General features: G+C 34.2%; 1 protein-coding gene and 1 non-coding gene across 2 annotated transcripts in view; both read right to left on the reverse strand.

Annotated features, from left to right (window-relative positions):
* The window catches only part of LOC110382375 (facilitated trehalose transporter Tret1), a 102,097-nt gene that overhangs the window by 49,572 nt on the left and 28,946 nt on the right, over positions 1-23,579 (reverse strand). The gene's annotated exons all lie outside the window — the stretch shown is intronic.
* LOC135118682 (5S ribosomal RNA) lies at positions 20,451-20,569 on the reverse strand. Its single transcript, XR_010277714.1, has one exon. It is a non-coding gene; the product is annotated as a 5S ribosomal RNA (ribosomal RNA).

The raw sequence follows: 23,579 nt of genomic DNA on the forward strand, positions 1-23,579 counted from the left end.
ACTAACTGATAGGTGTCAGGAACGCATTCTCTGAACGGCCGAACTATAATAATAAAATTGACAGCTTGTCAATGATTTGTCACCTCTGTTGACAAGCAATGTTGACAAGTTTTTGTCAAGTTCAAACCACTATCTATAAAATCTATTGATAAAAACAAAGTTTTGTAATGTTATTGCTTATTAGATTTTTCCAGCTGTTAATTCGCTTCCCAAGGAAACTACTTCCCGCGACCGGATAAAAGTAGCCTATATGTTATTCTGATATCTACCTAGGTATATGTTATACATCTATGTATAAGCTTAAATTATATTACTGTAAAGTTCCTTCAAAATCCATTCAGTAGTCCTTTCATGAAAGAGCCACAAACATCGATCAAATTCTTCAATACACACAAACCTACGCATTTATAATAGTAACAGAATAAGCAAGATATATAAAAAAAAAACAATGTTTAAAGTCTATAGTACAATAACTTAAAGAAAACAAAACAAACATGAAAAATAACTCGTCAAATCAAGCTTATAAAGATGAAAGTCCGAAACAGGGTCACAAAGCATCCACAAAACTTCCGAGACAGTTATAAAATGACAGGATGACGTTAATAACTCTCCCAACGTTTGACACTTCACAAATAGTTATTATCTTTACGAAACATCGGGAAGAAATATCTTGGAATGAAACAAATGAAAAACGAAACAAAAGTATTCATAAAAGTACCAACAGACTGCAGACTAAACAGTCGGTCAAAAATTTCCTGTCAATTATTTTTTTAAGAAAATCTTGATTCCAATCAAAGTTTTTAGTCGGTCTGATACCGGCTAAATACCTGATCTTAGTAATGTGCGTACTACCATTCATCTTCATACTGATTTATGAGCCCAAACAAACTATCGGCTGACTAAAAGTTTTTAGTTTGCACTCTTAATATTTGAGGAAGTATGTAGTTAAATCTTAAAAGCTATAACCATTTCTAGAGTTTCTTCTAACTGGTTGATTTCATCTAAATCGGATCAGTCGTTTTTACCGTCAAAGTAATTTAATGAAAGGCAGGAAAACAGATGAAGAGTAACTTAAGTACTTTCTTTATCTCACGCATTTATTAGTAGTCATAGGATAAAGTTTTTAAAGCTTGAATATGTAAATCTGATCAAGTAATACTCCAGTTAATTAATACAAACTCCTTGGTACATGATTTGATTTGATAAAGAAACGACCATATAGCTTTTGATCAAGTCTGCCTGATTAGGACGAATCTACCTAGATGACAAAAATATATTCAGATCTTCCCAACTATACTTGTACAAGTTTAAATTTTTATTAAAGATAAGTTTGTTTTACAATATTTTTTTTTTAGTTTAATTTTAATTTTGTAAAGTTTTCATATCAGTGTCTCGTAAACATCGTTTTTGGCCTCCTGAGTTTTGCTATACCTAAGTTAGTTACAATAATAGTAGAAAAAAAAAGAAGTGTAAAAGATCATTAGGGGAACAAGTAAGTAAACAAAAATAAATATATATACCTACACGATATTCAAAACCATATAATTTCGATAGAGGCCATCACTACAGGTTTCTATATAATAACTACTGTTCTTTGATTTATACGATAACAAGCTATAGTATAGCTGTTCGTTTGTTTATCATTATTCTCTAGGACAAGCGATTGCATGACCATAGTAATTGCGTAATCTACGGTAATAAACTATGGTTCATAATGAACTTTAGTTTATTCATCAGTCATTATATACTGTGATTGACAGACACTATGCATATTATTAAAATTACATAACCTTTTTTATTATTTTGAATTCGCTTTGTCGTTGTGGTAAAACAAAGCAAATTTTTAAATGTCCTATAGTTTTCTATACAAGATGATATCTATGATATCCTGATGAGGAAAGCAATAAGTGTCAGACTTTTCCTAGAGCCCTTTGCGTACCAGGGCCGCGGTAACTCGTGCTAACAATCTTGCAGAACCGGGAGATTTTTTGGTCTCCATTGGAGTCTTCAGTTCGATTTTTGGTCTAAAGTCTATAAATGTATTTTACTTCCCACAAAACCCTTAAAGTCAAAGGTTTTTGACCTATCATAGGTTTTTGCGAAATATCAAAAGCTAGGTCCTATCAACCTTTAGCTAGTTTATCTTAGCTAGGTTCTATCATATGTTAACGCTAACTTGCAATCGTCTATCTACTGTATTAAATAGAAAATTTATCTCAAATGAATCACTCCCTATCTATCCAAAGTCACAGTATTGCATTACACGCTTCATCAACTTACATTACTACACGTTGCAAGCACAGGCATTCCAGCACGCACGTTACACCTATAATAACCTATCTATCACCTCACTTTATCAAAAAGGGGCGTGGCTTAAACACGTCCCATAACAGCCCTAGCTCTTAAAGATGGCGATTAAACGGCAATTTTGTAAAAAAAAATGTAAAAAAGTCAGTCATTTTTCATTTTTACCGTGAACGCGTTTTTAACGAAGGTGTCTGGTTATTATGTGTAATATCGATGGCAAATTGCGAGTATCGACAGGTTACATCTTTATATGGGGTATTTTATAGTCTGCGGGGAAATTGATGGGATTTTTAAAAAGGTCGGGTATTGTTTAATTGAGTATGTACCCTTTTATAATTTTGATTAATTGTTTCGTTTGCAAATTGACAGATATGCAAGTTTAATGTTACCTGCAACAAGTTGATTTTTTCTTTTAAATTTCTACATCAAAATCATTGCCAGACTGTTTACGTGCTTTTATCATATAGGTACATATAATCCCATAAATAACTAGTAAGTGGCAATAATTAAAATCCGAAGATCTTTCAGTCGATTACAACATTATTTGCAAACATTTTAAATTCCCTATACCTGCTTAAATAACAGCAACGACCCAATGGCTTGGACGATCGACAAACCGTGTATTTCATGCTTTCATTGCACCATTAACATGAACCCACATTTTTTTTTATTTATATATTTCCCAAATCGCCACCAAGTCGTCTCTTACCCGTCCCTCAACACATAAAACCTAGCACTTATAATCGCGGTCATTACGTCAGTCGATCATCGTCGCTGCTCGCTGAACCGCGACGATGACGGGATCGCGATATTGATACCATACAGCATGTAATTTCATATCACAGGGGAATTTTTGCAAGGGTACTTTTTAATTTTTCTTGTTAATAAGATGCGGTTTTAATTGGGTATTGATGTGTATGAAAAACATTTTTTTTGGAGGTGTTGAATTACAGAGTAAGTACATAAGGGTAATTTTTATGTACGACCAATATTAATCTCGATCGATAAGGCATTATTTTTTTTGTTATGTATGCTTAACTTTTTAACAAGTCATGTAGACTTGATAAAAAGAGAGTATATTTAATATAATAATATTTTACTTAACAAAGTTAACACTTAAATATGTATTAACTATTTTCAGTTAAATATAAGATAGTAACTGTCTTCAAAGTATTAGTTCTGTTTACGCATTCCATTTGAAGCCACTCAGTATAAGCAACAATTTATAAGTTGCTATATTTACCACTTCATAACATTCGCAAATTATCTCATTTTGTCAAGAAAGTCTCGCTACCAATAGGGACTGGTAAAGTGGACGATATGTTAGAAGCTTTTAAGTCATAAACAACAATATATATTGCCAAGGAAATATGTTAAACTGAAAGCATGGATAGTACTTAAGAGTACATATGGATATAAACGCATTAATGACTGTCATTACGGCTAATTGAAGCATGTTAGTTAGAGTACTTCCTAGTATAACCACTGTTTTATAAAGTACAACTTATATTCTAAGCAAATAATTAATACTTCATTTTTTCAGTTATGACGATGAAGCCAATTAACATAAGCTGAAGTGAATTTTTGCCATTCAGAAAATAAATAGAAAGCCAATTTACTCTGACATTATAAGAATGATGATGATATCCTCCTAGCCGATTATCGGCTACGGCGGCTGTTCTCATGTAAGGAGATTAACCAACTACGCAGGACATATTATAGTGCACGAGTATTTGCGCAGACACAGGTGCACTCCCTATTCCTTCACTCTCATAGCGCGATGGGACGGCAATCCGACACCATCGGAGAGAGATCAGCATTAAGAATACATACTTAATTGGAAGGGATTGGTATCATTAAAAAACTGAGATTATCATAAGATACTTTGCCCACTGTCCATAACACCTCATATAATATAACAGTATATTTAGATATTTTGCCATATACATATACTACATTTACTACATCATGAAACCTTAAATTATCCAAACTATAAACAAACTGACCATCACAACACCACATCAAAGCATATTTACACTAAACCACATTTACTATCCTGGCAACACAACGCATTAAAATTACTCCAGCTTTAAGCCTTACGGCCCTTTCACACGGCAGTTCAGTTTTTTGCAGGATACCGTTTTTTTGCAGGATCCCGTTTGCTCGCAAAAGATATTATATGCTAGTGTTCACACGAGCAAACCGCATGCAGGATCCTGCAAAATGCTGTTCCCGTCGATTTGAAACTGGATCGTTCGTCCAGTAAAAAGCGGGAATCCTGCAAAAACGGACGCTGTGTTCACACGTAGTTCAGTTTTGCAGGATACAGTAAAATGCCGGTCCCGCAAAACTGGACTGCCGTGTGAAAGGGCTGTTAGATTAATCCTGTAATTTGCAGCTTTCATACCGTTTTCATTGCGTACATGACATACGGACAAACATGACAATCACATAAATATGGTAAGGTTATGACCAAACAGGGAGGAGGTAGTAAATGGATGGATCTTATTGAGCGAAACGGTGTAAGAGATTGAAGCTAGCTTTGTGTTGCTTTTATTCTGATGACAGATTTGGACGTGATGTAAAATTAGCAATAAAGTAAACATAATAAGATAAACTGATTTGCAATAAAGTAGAAATTAAATTATCAATAAGTAAAACTCAAAGAAGGAGTTTTTAAACCAGGAGATATGTGATAACTGTCAACTGTTAAAGTGAAAATTCAATTACTGTCAAAACTGAGATACATGCTACATATTATCTATGATTCGTTAAAAAAGAAAAACATGAATTGAGAAATTTCCTCTTTTTGAATCGAAGGTTGAAATCGAAACGATAGAAATTCGGTTTCATCATTCAGTCCATCTCCATTTACTCCATAATCTGTGACCCAGTTCAATGCCAGGGTTTTACGAGCGTTATAGTCAAAGTAATCGCAGAAATAAATATAGGTATATCTGAGGCGTTGTTAGTAAAGACTAGTCAATTGAGCCGAAGATATTACCGGCCCGATAGTTAAACCACGAAGATAATATTATTAAACTTATTAAAGGATCAGACTGTTTAGATCCTCAGGATAAGTCGTTAGTATCCCGTTTTATGGATACTATAATCTATATTTATTACGAAGTTCATGTTGTACTTGATATTATAGAATTACTCAGCCATTTTATCTTTTATGAAATCTTTAGAACATCATTAAGCACTTATTTTTTATACCGTCGTAATGAAGAGAAGGGATTAAATTGTGTAGTTTTATTGAGCTTAACACCTGTGGGAGTTTTATTGACTTGCGAAATGGCTTTGGTGGAATAAATAAACTACACATCAAATATCGTTGGTATTCTATAACTGGCCATTGCTGAGAAGGAAAGCCGAAACGAAGGGTCCAAAGCTGTTTCAGAGTCCAAACAACAACAATAAGTAAGTATCACTATCAGAAATTAACCTTTCCACACCTTGATCTGGTAATGTATGATCCTTCACACATCTTATGACCATGAAGGCTGCCCACCTACTTCCGATAATCGGTCTTTTTGGAGAAAAATGGAATGTACTGGTCCGAATGGTATGGTGGAATCGGTCCGTTTATCTGTCCTACAAAATGTCTGACATGGGCGGGCAGCCTAAACCAACCAATAATAACATTCTAGATCATTCCACCCCATGCTTCCCACCACTTTCTCACTCATCCACTCAGGAGTCAGACCTTACCCTCAGCAGCACGTGTTGCAGTTACAAGTGCATCCGGCGGTGTAACTTTATGCAATAGTCCAATCTGTGACAACGTGACGCACGTGACTAAACACAGGGTGTTACTGGACTTGGTGATGGCATTTTAGCAGATAATACTCGTCTAAGACAGTGGATATGGTTATGAAGAATGTTACTTGTGAGATGACGGCAGATGAAGAGTGTGGAAGGAGAAAACATTCTGCGCCAATCACAAACGTAATTGATATAAGAGCAGGAGAATGATGATGATCTTCTAAGACAGAACTCGCATAAACATTGATCAGTATTATTCAGAGGTTTCAAATGTCCACACATATCACTATAACTGTATTAGTTCATTTGTGTAGAATTTTCAGTACAGCTTCTCATCTCGAAACAGGTGTTGGTTTAAAATAGATACTTAGGTTTTTGTTTTCTTATTTATTTCGATTAAGAAAACCTGTATGAGAATTCCCAGCTATACTTTACTTTTGGCTATAAGTCCATCTATTGCCTGCGTTGAATATGTTCTAGCCACCAAAGTCATTCAATCACGCATTCTACACTTCAGTTCCTTATCCATAAAATTCGATACTATCCCCCACACCCACCATATTTACTACCCAATAAATTCAAACACGACAGTATAAAATAGATGGTTCCTGCAGTTTCACCACCGACAAAAACCCCTTGAGTTACCAGGATGAAAATAATGCCCGAAGAAGAATGATGGAAGAAAGAATCCCCTTACCTAAATGGTAACCAATATAAATTCGGATATATGACCTATATACATTCAGATATATAACCTACATATATTACTATCAAGTGTCATCAAACTCCAACCAGTTTTTACGTGAACGAGTAACAAAAATACACACAAACTTTCGCATTAACAATATTTGCAGGATTCCCTCAATTCTGCATCTCCCTGTAAACGGTGGTATATCCACCAGTTGTGACAGATTGACCGGCCAGTAATCCGATTGTGTTAACTGCATTGTCGGAGCGGCGCATATAATGGATGCCTGGCAGACTGGGGGAGTTAATGTGATAGACACCTAGCCTTAACTGGTTTAGTTTACGTGTGGCACCTATTAGAGATTCACGAGACCTTTTTCTAAGTATCTTTGGGAGCGAATCAAGATAAATGTATCTAAGATTCATTCAATCATTTTATGTATCTAAGATTTTATATAGGGGTACCGAATGTTTTCTGCAGTTGACAGCTAACATTTTACAAGGGACTAGCCGTTTTCCCGCGGTTTCACCCGCGTCCCGTGGGAGCTATTGCCCGCACCGGGATAAAATATAGCCTATGTTACTCGCAGATAATATAGCTTTCTAATGGTGAAAGAATATTTAAAATCGGTTCAGTAGTTTTTAAGTTTATCCACTACAACCAAACAAACAAACAAAGTTTTCCTCTTTATAATATTAGTATAGATGATAGCATTAATTTTTTGTATCATACTGACAAAACTGTCAACTGTACAAAAAAAACGGTTACACCTAATTCTTTCTTTTTTATGGGCAATCGTCGCTTAGAACCTTTATGGAAGTACATTGAAGACTTTTTGCTCAGATTAATATTAATCAGAGACTTATATAAAGGCAACCAAAACTATAGATCGAAGAAATACAAAGACCCACTCGAAATAACCCACTTTCAATCTACCCATAAATGAATGAAAGCTTGATAAATAGGCAAATACAGCTTATCAATGCACCAATAAGGAAATCTAATAAGCATTTAATTATATGGCTACTGCAGATTTTCCGCCGACAGGCACTTTCTGGGCTTATGCCGTTGATTCTAGGACTTTCTAGGTAACCCGTTGAATGCCAACTAGGCTGTTACGTATATAATACTGTTTTATACTTTCCTTCGTTTGGTGAAAGTATGTAGTTAGGCTTCGAGTGTTATGAGGTACTTTAGAGTAAAGCGTTGAAGTAAGATTGAGCACTAGTTGGTCCGACTGATATTTGACTCAATTATCGATGAATTCGTAAATTCTTGTTTTATTTAGGCACCAGTTTCCTCGTGCAATTTTGCCAGCGTTGCGTATGAGTAACTTCGCGCACATGGATTTAAAGTATAGCTTATAAAGCCTTCTTCGGTAAATGGGTTATGGTAACTGGGTTATATAACATTGTATTTTGTTTTATTGGACTGTTCTAATACACCAACTCTTCAGGTTAGAATAAAAAATAACTCTTTGGTCCAGAAAATTTAAAAATACTTTTGGACCAAAAGTTTGCAAGTTCCAATTAATTTCTGAGCGAGAGATAGAGTCCCTTCCAATCTCTTTCGAAAATTCTCTGAGCCCATTATTAGCCAATAAGACCCGATACACATAATATCTTCAAAGAAAACAAACTGAGATACTATGTCCGTCTGTCTGCATGTTCGCACGGTATCTAATAGCAAAGATAAAGGGTAGCCTTGACGCGTTAGGTATCAGAGTCAGCGATGAGTTGTCGCGTCTTTGTAATGTGATCCTTGTTGCTACTAGTTGTTTTAGAGGATGCATTTCACAGACCATTTGTGCATTAAACCTTACTAATATTGTTAATGGGAAATAGAATTTCTTCAGTTGTTACGTTTTCCATCTCAAAGACTGGACTGTTTCCTGAGGATAAGCTACTTTTATCCGGGATGAAGTCCACATGGACATGGGAGGACATGGGTCGTAGAAGAAGTCTAGTTAGGTTAATAATATATGTCTCCAATTATTTACTTTGGCAGACACTTAATTTCAGAGATATAGGAAAAGCAAGCACATTAGAAAGCGGAAAAGACAGACCGAGATTTTTCGCATAACATTAATTAAGAATTACTTGCCATGGGGCTTTGGAATGGCCAAGGTTATAGCTACGCGATGGCTTTGGTCAAGATTCTAAAATCCCAGCCTTTTCTTATATACAAGGATGACATATTTCTAGGTCACAAAAATCCCCGATTTTTCATGTATCGTGATAACCCAATTTGCCAATACGAATTTGTTTAGCGATTGACATAAATCATTTTGTCAAATAAAATTGTACGAGTATTAAGTACAATTATAAACATTGGAAACCCTCTTACGGTTTTCTTTTGTGGTTTTTCAATAGTTATAAATTATTATATTAAACCTTGAAATACACGTGAAATGGTCACGGTCGAAATTTTCACGGGTTTCGATAACCAATCGTATCTCGTTATACATAAAGACGACTTTCCTTTGCATGTGTGAAATCACTATTAGCCTACCTGATACCTGTGAAAAGTCTTAAAGATGCGGTTTCACTAGAGAAGTGCTATGTTAAGCTTTAAATGTAACTGATTTTCATTTAGGTAATGGATGGCTTTACAGGACTAGAGCTTCGGTCTGAAATTCAGGCTGTTGATTTGGGAAATTAAGCCATTTTTGCCACTCTTATAAATACATTTTAGCAAAGTTGGTCACAAACATTAAATGAGGGTTTTTGAAATTTTTTCTGCCACCGGGTGGCGCCACGTATGCGTCTGGTCCAAACAGCTGTCAAATAGTATGGAATTGTAGGTGCCGAACTTATTGTTTATTGAAATTCTGTTATATTGGAAGTGTTATTGATTTGATTATGGACTACGGTCAGAATAAGGTTTCCGAACTAAAAATTGAGCTAAGAGAGAGGGTGCAAAAGTCACTGGTACTAAGGAAAAGCTTGTTGAAAAATTTTTTAACACAATATGATTTAGTTTTTTTTATTTACTCAACCTCAATAGTAAAACAATAATGCAGTGCTTTAATTATAAAATAAAAAAACCACTAAAATCGTTCACTATTCATAGTAAAGATAAGCACTTTGACAGTTACCTGGACCTGACGACTCAGTGCGCCACCTGGTGGACGCCATTTTAGAAAACCCTCATTTTAACGCATTTATGAGCATATTTCCATACTACTTGTGAGATAACGAGAGATAGAAAAGTATAAAAGGAGCAAATTTGCTGCACTTACTACTAATTAAATTGGTATAATAGGGGCAGGAGGATAGTGTGATGAGCAGTGCTTACTAGTATTGTATACCTATTTATTTTATCATCGAAAATATAATGTCTGACCAAAGACTTGGTAAACTCTATAGGTAGTTAAATAGTGTGACAAACAACCTTTTCTTTTAAAATCAATTGAAATCGAAGAGGTACCGTTTCCTCCTCCACTGGACAGACTTATAGGCACTCTTCATACTTTATTATCCAGACTACCAAAGGCTTCTCATCTCGATGCGACAGTCAGTCTCAGAAACCCGACATTCTTCACGCTCTTAGATCATATAACTAAATGGAACCGGCTTAGTATAAATCTGTATGCGATATCATCTACTTAGTCTTTACCCAACTATGTTGGGGTCGACTTCCAGTCTAACAGGATGCAGCAGAGTACCGGTGTTTTACAAGACTGCCTATCTGATCTCCTCAACCAAGTTATTCGAGCAATCCCATACCCCTAGGTAAGACTGTTTGACAGACTTAGTAGCTTCTGACTACCCGTAAAGACTGCCAATCGACGCAATTTATTTTAGCGAGGAATGAGTCAACGCAACAAATGGTGATACCTCATGATCATGCATTTTCTTGTTATATGTATATCAATGTCGTCTCCAGTTGGTATTATAATCTAAGTTCACACCAGTTTGTGAGTGACCGCAACGGATCGAGTTTCTTACGGTATTTCCTATAGAGTGGTCACCTGACGGATTGCAAAGGGCCCTAACTATGACGGATTTTGTAATTAGGATCGTACGACCGGTTTTTGAATGTGAATGTGAGTTTGAAGATGTTCTAATTTTGAAATGGTTAATCACGTCTTGGCGGTTTTTTTAAATTTACACTTTTTTATTAGGTTGATCTGTATTGTAACTATGTAATGGAATCTACGGCAACTAAATTAACTATCTTCAAAATATTGGCAGCTGTATGTAGTTCTGATGACACTACAATAATATAGTACTGTGTAGGGTAGATATGAACTGGAACTTCATGATGGAACATCGTATCATAGCTGTGTTTAGACTTATTAGAAAAATGTTGAAAACTTTGACCACGATTAGGTTCTTGGTTTTTCCCTGTATACAAAAGCGTATTTTATGACGATATATATATATATATATATTACATAAAAATACAAGGTGGATTGGCAGTAAAATCATTATTTTCTATGCAATGATGATGAATATGCCAGTAGCACTTTCTTTCCCATAAAATAAATTTGTTATATAACACATCAAATAAAGATATACAAACAAACGATTTAAATCGATATTTTTATGATCGCAATCACAATAGAGTTGTGCCCACGCACCTGGGCGATATCGATATCGATATTATAAATATTTTACAATCTTACAATTTCACAATGTTTATATATTGGGGAGATTGTTTTATTATGTAATATATCGATTTTAGTTGAGTTCTCGTAATATTCGGATAACTTATGTTATAGTCTAACAATGGTTTTGTGTTATATAAGTGGTATTAAAGTTTTATGGGATATTGTATGATTACTAACTTATGTATACATAGTTCATTGCGTTATTTCTCTGAAACTAGCACGGACCCGCGACTTTGCTTGTCTTGTTTGTTCAGAAAACATAACACTGAAGGATAATGTGACTTTCTATTAGTATAAGAGTTTCTGGAATAGCTCCAAAATGGCTACAAAGACAAATATATAAAAAAGTTATAAAACATCATCTTTCATGTCTTTTTTTCGAATCGAGCTATTTATCGACTAACGCAACTCTTTATAAAAACAAATAAACACTTATACATGCTTTATTTCAAAAAAGGAACACATAAAATCTGATCCAGTGTTGCCATAAACGTACCACTCGTCGCCAATAAAATACAGATTAAAAAGAAAATACTTTCCGTGGAACGGAACGTCTATAAAACGCTATTTCGGTATATTCGTGGAAAACGTCATAAAGAAGTTGAATAACGGAGTACAATGTTGTATCGTCTCTGAGAAGAATGGTATAATAAATTAATTGTCATTTGTGAAGCGAGACTTAGAAAATATTTGGACACTGGAGACCTTCGTACTTAGTGTAAAAATATATCATGCAATGTCACTATTAAAAATGATAGTATCATATCTCATATAATATTCGGTTTTTTTTATCCAAACCAGTATGAATCAGCTAAGTCAATTCATGGGAAATCCTTCTAACATTATCAACGCAAAAGTTTTTTACCCAAAAACTATTACCTACATAGTCAACCACTTTTTATCCATGTGCGGGAATTAGGTAATTCGCGCTTATGAAACCGCTAGTCACATAAAACCGTAGGTAGAGATGTAGCCATAATGGTAAGGTATACGTGATGGTATCGTAAGCTGTACAGTTCAAATCCCTTCCATGTTCCTTCTTACCCTTTGTTTGCCAAGGCCTCGGTAACTCTTTCACACAACACTATTAATCTACATTATTAATATTAATGATCTGAATTCCTTTGTTTTCCTTCTGTCTTCTCTTCATATTTCAGAAACAATCATTAATGGTTTCTCCGAATCCTGTCTGGTTTGATCTCGGTTTTTGTCTGGTGTGTAGCAATTAGGCAGGCTAATTAGACTTTGTTTAATATTAGGGAATGTGCAAGTTTCTGCAGGTAGACTTTGATGATGGTGAAATTATAGGTTTGTCTATCTGTTTGTGTGTGGCCGTTTGAAATGACCACGCGTATTAATTTTGTTTTTTTTTTTCTTGGAATTTGTGAATTAGTTTGATGTTGATATGTGAAAATGGTTGACCAATGGAAAACTTTTTGGGATAGCATAAAATGGACTGTAAACTTAAGATGCTCTTTTTGCTATCTATCTTTTGATGGGTGACCTAAAGACATGACAAGAAATATTTTTTGGATAGCTACGCAAGGAAGTATACATTTGTATCCATGTACTCTAATGCGTTCATCCCTATTGTAATAAGTAGCTGTTGTAACCAATTCGAGCTGCATTTGTGCATATTTTAAAATTATTTAATAAACATACAGAAAACCTAATAAAACCCAATACTATATGATCTAACACATGTAAGTAAACAATGTTTCTAGTATAATCTAATCGCGAGTGTATCGAACTTATATCTGTGTTGTGAAACCGTAGATAATATCGACTAGGCAGGAAAGTGAGATTACCACATCACTATTACACTTTCTTAAGAACTATAGATTTTTTTTCACGTTATCCATGTATGTAGACCAGGGAAATGCTAAAGGGAATAAGGATTCAAAATAAGAGTATTTTTAAATCAGTGTTTTGGTTAGCTTCTAGTATGCAATACTTTTAACCAGATGCAAATAAGAAAGCTTTATTTAGAACCCGTGAAATTGACAACTATTTCCATCTACGTCTAGGTATAGGTAATACTAGACGTCTCGTTTCAACATCGAGGAGCAAGGAGGAACAAGGAGGCACGTCTAAATTCCGATGTTTTTTTAATTATCTTAAGTTGTTAATCGGCTCAACTAATTAGGCATGTTCACATTGAATTAACGATGAGAAAAAGCTAATTAACAGTAATTTACTCTCACTTAAGTAACATATAAACAAACAAGAACAATAATAATCCGCCATATTTAATGAAAGCTTGACATTTAATTACTTTTCCGATGATAAGTCGGTTGTACAAGACAGGTGGCGCCTCCTAGCGGCTTTCAAAGTGTTACATGTCTTTACAATTAGGTGGGATATTGGGGAATGTATATGAGAATTTATGAATTAATATTTTTACTTACCTAATAATTATTAGTCTTAATTACTTTTAGTAGGTAGGTACAGCTTTACTCGATTTCTTAAGGAAACTTGGGTAGGTCAATAGTCTCATACCGAGGGAACTATTTTTCGCACCGAGACAAAAAGCTATAGGTAAATTACCTCCTTTTATCAGAGGATTGACCACAAAAATAACATTTACGCAATTGTCTAGTGAAAAGTAACAAAACAAAAAAACCTTCGCAGAAACAAAAATCATGAAAGAAAAAGTCTAAAAAAAGGGTACAGTTGTGTGCACAAGTGTCCGTGCTCCCAGTTCCAAATGTTAGCTCAAGATAAAACGTCCGCGAACAAATAGTTACGAGCAAACATTGAGGCGCATCTGTGCGCGATTGTACAGGGACAAGATATCCTATGTATTTAAGTGTACCTTTCTAGAAGAAAATAGGTAATTTTGAAGGATAACACTTCAAAAAAATCTAATTACGCAATAAAGTAGATTTACTGAAAATAATAATTTTATTTGATATAAAATTCGTAAATAAAAAAAATACATGTATTATTTTATTTATTCAAAATTGGCTTACAATAAAACTTGACAGTTGTGTCCAAAATTCACCTTAGAAAGGTTCTAAAACTTGTCCTCATCTTTAAAATCTAGGTCATCCAGTTTAGGAAAAGTCGTCATAATATTTGAGTAATACCAAAAAAAACTCATAATAAAAATAAAATTATCACCTATCTAACATTTCCTTCCTAACCTTTCAAACATTAAACAAAAAAACAACTTATCACAATTTCTATCTTGATAAGGCTTATCTACAATACGAGATAATATGTTAATGTTAACATTGACACATGACACTTCTAAGATTTAACACCAAGGAGGAAGGAAAGATAGCGGAGATGCCATTAGGAAGGTAGGCACCTTCTTGTAGGTCAAAGTAACGTGCGGTAGACGTGATCAGTTAATAGAACAAATCAAAAGTAATCTGTCAAAGATTGGTCTTGATTGATTGGTGATTTTATTTTGAAAATAATGTAGGGCGTGTAAAGTCGGCGCTAGTAACGTCCCTCGTCTCCCGAACACCTGCATTTTGACGAGCTACTTTCTTAGGAGATTTTGCGTTATGACATCTCCGCTAGTCATTTTGTTCTCCATGACTAACACCCACGTGAGCGTGGGGTAGGTTGTAACATGGGCCCGATGAATCAACAATACTAGTTCTAGCGTTATGATCGGATAAACTGTGGTTTATGCAAAACGGAGCCCTGCAGTTTCTGCGGAAAATATTTCATGTGACTATTGGTTCTATGATATTGAAAATTATATGAAAAAGCGTTTAGTTAAATTGCAATGTATTTATGTAAAAGATTATGTTTACGATCAAAATCATGCAACTCTATATAATAGTAGTCTCTATAGATATCTTTAGTGATAAGTATCTTCTTAAGTGTTATGTCATCAATATTAGATAGACTGACTACCTTCCGCCAGGGGTTTCAAAAGAACTACTCTTCGCACCCGTATAAAGAGTAGCACAAGTATAACCTTCCTCGATAAAAATGGGTTATCTAACTCTTAATTATTTCAAAAAAAGCTACCAAGCTAACTAACTATCTTCATCCCAGCTACCTATCTTTTAGAACACAAAATAAAATGATGCTATAGTCAAAAGCTACTACATACTACAGTTGTTTCATAATCTAACAACCGAACGAACTACTTCACATATTCCGAGATCAAAAGATTCAAAACATCACTTCAAATGATGTTTTATCCGACATTTACAAGCAACTACCATCATTCATTCTTGAAAACAATATTTCTTTTTCCCCCGTCTACTTCCTAAACATTTTAGTGCGGTAGTTAAAGTGTAAAATCGGTCAAAATTCCTGAATACGTGACTGGATGCATATGGTGTCTTTGGCGTTCTGACAGATTGGCAGCTGTGCTTTGTGTAGCAGGTTCAATTCATTTATAATGCTTTACTAATATTATGATAATAATAATGAAATAACTGGTTTTTTATACCTTTAAGTTGTGTATGAATGGCTGAGCAGATTTTGCAGCACGTGGGGTTTGACACATATTTCCAATTAGGTACCTACTGTATTTTAATTGTAATTCGTCTTTTTGTTTTTCTTATTTCTTACGACTGTAATTTTTATTTATTTTTTGTAAGGCAGTGTCACACGCGTGCGTGAATAAACGTATTTCATTTTTTAATTTCATTCATTTTGTTAAACTTTTCAATAATCCGTATGACTTACTAGCTTTTGCCAGCGGGTTCGTGGAACCTACTTCGGGACAAGAAGTAGCCTATGATAATAATAAAAGATTTACTCTATACACGGTTAACTAACACTGAAATTTTAAAATTGCGTCAGTAAATAGTGCCTGAGATTGGTTCCTGAAGTGAAGTGAAACATAATAATATGTTACTACATACACATAGTAAAATAATAAAATTTTCAGGCTGTGGGTAAACCCGCAGGTAGCCGCTGGTCATTTATATTTACTCTTGAATTAATTTTAGCTGTCTATTTCAGTTCCAATAATACAAAACTTTACCTAGAAGGAAAACAACAAAACCCATACATTAATTTACCATGATGATCTAACAACGAAACTAATGGTTTTCCCATTGATTTTCCTATACTTAATATCGATATAATAACTATATGTATGATAATCATTTATATAAACGTTAGTTGTAATATGTTAAGTCACGACCCGGGAAAAACTTTTCGTTATTTATTCATTACTATGGAAACCACTAATTATGGGTACGGTTAGTTAGCTGCAATTATAAAGGCAGTAATGATTTGTTTAAATATACGAGTGTTAGTGTCATTTCTAATTGTAACTGTGTAAGTAAATATTTCTTAGTAGACAATGCTAGTGGTTTCTCCCGCGGACCCTAGCCGTGTAAATAAATCCGGGCACTTACATAAAAGTAGCCTAACACTGATTTAATTTTACAAATGAATTCAGCAGTTCATGAGCAAACAAACAAAATCGTCAGCTATCTAACATTAGCATAGATCATTCTGAAAATTTTCCATTTTTGTTTTATACTCATGTTAAAGCTTATATCCTAGTTATTTGTATTCTAGGTATGTGTCTTACTTAGTTTATTACACAAAAAAGTAAGTAGTTCTTGACTCAGAATGTGATATAACCAGAAAAATGCTGGCTGGATTACTAGTTACCAACAACATAATACAGCATAATATAATAAAGTATGGTACAACAGTAAATAAATATCCTTTTACTAAGTTCAAATAGTACAATAAAAGATATTAAATCCGTTACTAAGAAAGCCATACGCCAATAAGTTCATGACGGATATTCGCATTAAGGTCACTTTATTAGATGCTTCTGAATTATTTTTCTCTTATGCACAATGTTTTTAGTATAATTCATTCACATCATACATCGAATTGTTGAAAGGTTCTTCCAACCTATAGACAGACATGTGTTGCTGGGGAATTTGTTGCGCCACTTCTTCTTCCCAGCAAAAACACATAGGAAGTCGTGAAGGGTGGGCGTTTTGGAGGCTGTCTTTTGTATATTTCTGACGTTCGAAAAGTGCTGTTTTGCAGCCAAGTTTGAATAAACGGTTTTTGATTTTGACTTAAACGCAAGATTCCAATATAAATTTTCGGTTTGCTTTTTGACGGAGAAATATTAGCAGATAACTAGATATGAGTACCCAAGTGTGAAATCGGATTTGCCAATTGATAAGTAGGTCCGCCTGCTAATCCTTGCTAATCTATACTAATTTGTATTTTTAAAAGTGCAAATCTCAGGAAATCCTGATCCAACAAAAACAGGGTTAGATGGCCCATTTATCAAGAAATTATGTAATTTTTAAGTAATCTGCGAATTAATTAAATTATACTTCAGAACAACGTGAACTTTGATGTTTTAGATTTTTACTCAATGAAGAAAAACACGTATACCAATCATAGCTTAGATAAGATTACAATAAGTAAGTACCTATATACCTATACCGTTACTATCTCTCATTGATCAATTGCTTGATTGATCGGTTCCGCTGTGATAGTACGGAGGCGACGAAGGGTTCAATTATTATATCTAGGATGCACGTGCTTCGAAGAAATTGATAGGTTATAACTAGATTAACGGTGAATAATTTTACTAAGATTAATGAGCTGTTAGTATAGACATTAATTTCGAAAGTAATAAAGGGTTAATGGAATATTATGCTATAAACTTTTCATTTATTTTGATGTTAAGTAATTGTTATTTTGTGTCAACTTTTTTGCGAAAACTTAGGTACTTTAACGATCAACAAAATCACATCAAATATTAACAAAACGGGTAGGTAATTAATGCCTTATCATTACTATCGACCTCGCCGACACTTTGATAGACTAGGTACCCTTCATCATCATCATCATCCTCCGAGCCTTTTTCCCAACCATGTTGGGGTCGGCTTCCAGTCTAACCGGATGCAGCTGAGTACCAGTGCTTTACAAGGAGCGACTGCCTATCTGACCTCCTCAACCCAGTTACCCGGGCAACCCGATACCCCTTGGTTAGACTGGTGTCAGACTTACTGGCTTCTGACTACCCGTAACGACTGCCAAGGATGTTCAATGACAGCCGGGACCTAGAGTTTAACGTGCCATCCGAAACACAGTCAATGGTGTCTAAGATTGACTTAGAAAGTACATACAAACTTAGAAAAGTTGCATTGGTACTTGCCTGACCTGGGATCGAACCCGCGCCCTCATAATTGAGAGGCTGGTTCTTTACCCACTAGGCCACCACGACTAGGTACCCTCCAAAATCTTCTAAATATTTATTTATTTGTACTTCAAACGAAACAATAGGCTAATAAATAACATAGTAGGCTGAATAAAATATGTTTCATTCACAAGTGTGGGTCATATGCGTGCACCGTTACTCGATTACAGCAGAGTTACCGAACTCTGCGCAAGAGCCACTTGAAGTGTGTGTCCATTGTTGTATGGGGGTTAGACTATTTTGTTTTTTTTTTGTAGGTATTTATTGCAGGACTAGCTTGTCTTTAAGAGAAAAAAAAATTGAGTTTTCGATAGCCCAATCTAGGAACTAACACATGGAAATTAACAGCTATGTGTGTAAATGTAAATACATAAACATATACAAACATTTTTATCTGTAAATGTCTTTTATGCAATAAAAGTTGATGACAATCAAAATCATTAGAAAAAACCGCCTCAAAAATCCTTCACAAACATCTAATTATAAAGGTAGGCAACAAAGGTATTAGGTTTTTTATTGAAAATATGATATCAAATACCAATAAAATGGGTCTTCCATCATCGTTTAGCAAGTAATCTTTATTTCGACGTTCATTGAACGACTGGAATTTGATCTCAACAACCTATTGGGAAATACCAATTTTTACAACCGATCCAAATCTTAACAACAGCGTACTTTTGTCGTGACGTTCAAAAGCCGTGACGAACCAATTATCGTGATCTCAACCACTAAAATATGTCAATCAACAAACAAAAGAAAATCAAATAAACATTTGAGACAACAAAAGACATTAGTGTGTGTATTTATTTAAAACATATTTGCATACAATTCAATGGAAGAAAGTGAAGTTTCTTCACAATAATCCATTGTATTTCTCGTAGAAAAGCCGTGTAACAATGGAGAAATACCCCGTCTCGAGTATCAGTAACAGGCCCGGCTTTCTTCGACCAAAGACCACATTATACCCAGCAAACAGAGAAGGAATACCAACCTTATAGCCTAGAAGATAAGGTTGAATTTTGATGCTGCAGTACATAGACACCTTTGATTTTAAACCACTTGAAAATACGTTCAACTTTTGTATGAACGATATGTATTTTGGGATTGTTAAGGAAATGTATAAAGTATCATAACATATTTATTTGATTGTGTTGCTTAGATTATACTATGCTAGCCGGTTTTAGATTATTAAGTTCTGTCGTTTTATTGGGTTGTACTACGAATAAGTTTAAAGGAGAAATTATTGGGTAGAAGGTGGTAGAAATATGTTTATGTATTTTATTACTTGGTACCTATGTAAGGTACCTTACCTATAGCCTGACCGTTTTTTGGTGCAGTTGAAAATTCTGACAGTCTTCGAAAATTGACAACTATAAAGAGCACAGAAAAATCTATATCCATACCATTGATTTTATTTAAAAAAAACACAAATAATACAACCTTCTATTTTTTGTGAAGTCGGTTAAAGATTGCGATCGATTTTATTTAATTCATAAATGAGGATATTAATTAAGGATTTCTTATGATTGAACTATCGATATTTAACTGAAAATAATTGTGTAACTGTAGTTAACAGTAACAGTTGATTGACAGTAAGTAGCTCTCGTTAACGTGAACTTAACTGACATTTTAACCTTAATTGAAAGCAGTTATTTTAACGGGTGAATTATTATTAAACTTTTTGTCAGTAGCAGTTTTGGAAGAAAGTATCGACTTAACTACCTATTTTTTTTTATTATTTCATTAAATTGGAAATAGGTAAATAAAAAAATCTGCGGTTCATATGGTACAATTTTTTTTCTGCTCATTGACCCAAAGAGAGTGAAGTTGGTTCATATACTTATTTTACTGCAAAAAAAAAACAAAATTCCATTTTTTTAATCCAAAAATGCAAAAATGATTTAAAAAGTCAACGTCACGCGGTATTCCCAGGCGGTCACCCATCCAAGTACTAACCGCGCCCGATGTTGCTTAACTTCGGTGATCGGACGAGAACCGGTGCTTTCAACGTGGTATGGACGTTGACGACCACCGATTCAAAATAGCTATTCTATACCTAAACAATGATGACGTCATTATTTTGTACTTACAAAATATTATTATTGAATACAAATTGCACATAAAATATTTTATAGAATAATTAAATTCTATAACAATGGACAGTTTATTTCTATGAAGCGACAATAAAATAAATGCTCTAAGCCCAAGAAAGTTACTTTCTACTAGTTTCCATATCAATATCTCAGTTGATGATAAACTGAGATATTGATATGGACCTTTCCTTACATAATAATGATGGACGATCAGATGATAAACTTTTAATAGTTATTTTCTTAGGAGGAAGCAATTAACTAGTTTATGCCATTTCTACTATTGACTATTGTCTAACTAAGACATATCTTACTTACTACAAAAACTTAAACAGGTGTCTAAGACTTGTCTAAAGAAATTGTGGCTGCAAAATGGACAATATTTCAACGTCATAATCTGACATTTTTTTAGACAATTCTTAAACTGACGTTTAAAAGTTTTTGTGGTAAGACGGTAATTGTAAGTGTTAATGGGTATACTGTTTAGTGTTTGTTGCAAAATAATTACCTATCATCAATGAATGGTTATAAGAGTTAATAAAGTAGGAAAGGTGTGTGCAATTTCTGGTTTTTACTGGTTAAGTAGAAAATTACAAATACAACATTAGTATTTTGTAATTCATAATATTCTTATTTTTGTAGATACCTAAATTACTTACGTTTTCAATCGTTTTGTTGTATAATAAAATCTAATAAACAAACAAGTTGTATAAAAAAAGCTATTTTTAGAGCATCTATACAAAAATTTTAGATTTTTTTTGTTTTCTCAACAACAAAAATTTAAGAACATCTTTTGTTCTTGATAAAATCAGATATTAACCGCACGGTTGGATTACATAACGAAACTTCAATAAAAAAAAAATCAAGCAAATTCACTCTTGACACAATCCCAGTAATTTCGCAATTAGCTCCACTCAAAACTCATAATGATCATTTACAGTACTATTCTCACAAATAACTGTAAAACAGTGAATAGCAATAATTCCTCACTTTCTATAATTGTTTACAAACATGCCGACAATTTGATATTTACCGCTAATGATGGCAGATTATTTTAACAACTGCGAAATTTTTTCGTGAAAATTATACGCTTGGGCGATTTGAACTGCAATTTGTAGAGTTAGTAATGTTTAGGAGTGGCAATCGTGTTGGGTTTGAAAAAAGGATTATAGGTTGTTTGACATAAAACGGTGTTTTTGGCTGATGGCACAGTTAATTGTATATTTTGGTTACAGAAATATCTCGAACAACATAGATTTCAGTGTAAGGAATACAGCTTTGCTTGATTGCAGTTAGGCTAAACTACCAGGAGCTTGCTTGATGATCAAAATGAATAAAGAAAAAAATACCCGAAAGCTTTAGTAGACAAAGTTATTTGACAAGACCGCAGTACTCATGTACAGGTTCCTTTCAACATTTCCATGAAGCACACCAAGAAAATGTCACACATATGAATCATTCTATAAATGAAGACTTTTGTACAGAACCTAATGATTTTCTCATTCTAATTGCATAGAGCCTTATAAAAGAGATGTGCCATTCTCACAAAATTAAACCATTAAAAATATAACGGTCTCCACAGAGTACTTACGAATAGACATGCCATGTCAATCATTATAGAGGTAAAAAACTCACGCACAGCAAACTCTGTAGCTATTATTAGCTGGATACATACCTGTAACAACAAAAAAAACATTATTGCATTATTATTTAATACATAAAGAAGAACTTCATCCAAAAAACCTGACAAATAAAACATAGAAACACTCTCTGAATTTATCAAATTAAAACAGTAATTCCGTAAGATCAGTTAGCATGTCCCAACAAACACGTAAACAATTTTTAGCTTTGGCAGTCGTGACGGGTAGTCAGAAGCCTTAAAGTCTGACAACCAGTCTCACCAAGGGGTATTTTGTTACCCGGGTAACTGGGTTGAGAATTCAGATAGGCAGTCGCTCCTTGTAAAACACTGGTACTCAACAACAACCTGTGAAACTGGAAGCCGACCTCAACATAGTTAGAAAAAAGATTATGCAGATGATGACCTAAACAAAAGTCTACAAGGGTTTACAATGGAACAGTTTATAAAAATCTCCCTTTCAAAGTGCATTAAAATTTTCCTCAACCACAATTATGCGCGTACAAGTTTGATGTAGGTAAGGAAACTGGCAGTGCCGCTACCACAAGTTTACCGCAGTCGGTTAAAGTATTATTTATTTGTACCGGTATCGACGCGTGCCGTAACTTGTTATAGAACTTGTGGTGCTAGATGAGCTTTTGTAGGTTTTAATTGTTGTGAAATGAGCTATTTTTTGATGGAACACAGTTTTAGTTTTAAGGCCTTGCATAAAAAAGGTTTTTGCAAATATAATTACGTAGGTGATACCGGTTTTTTTTTTTTAAATATAACACTTTTTCTCTATTTTCTATCGTTAAGGTCTAATGACGTCCCAAATTTTTGACTAGGTATGCCAGTTTTATCTTAATTGGTTCTTAATATATCAGAAACATGTAATTAAAGAGTGTATTTCTTCCTTTAACTTATGTTCTTCTGCAAACGCAACAGATTAACAGGACATGAAGTCCCGAGATTAAAACTTTTTTGCTTCATCTGCTCTTTAAACCACGCTCAACTTTTCCTAGCCTCTTCCACTACTACCAACTCCTTGGTATAGAAAGCTCAGTGCGCGTGGGAATACTAGTTACTACACGAACTTGTTAGATACTGCACTAACACGATAGTTTTTATGCCTGGCAATACAGGTCATGTGAAGGGACGTCATCGGCGGATATTTCTTTCGGATATATACGTATGTATTGATAGTTTTTGGTGAGATATGATTTTTTTTTAATCGACTTCAAAAAAAGAGGTTCTCAGTTTGACCTGTAAGTGTTTATGTTCGGGCGCATCATATATGTATGTTCATCTCACGTTTGGATGAACCG

Source organism: Helicoverpa armigera, chromosome 24 (genome assembly GCF_030705265.1).
Source record: "Helicoverpa armigera isolate CAAS_96S chromosome 24, ASM3070526v1, whole genome shotgun sequence".
Classification (NCBI taxonomy): Eukaryota; Metazoa; Arthropoda; class Insecta; order Lepidoptera; family Noctuidae; genus Helicoverpa; species Helicoverpa armigera.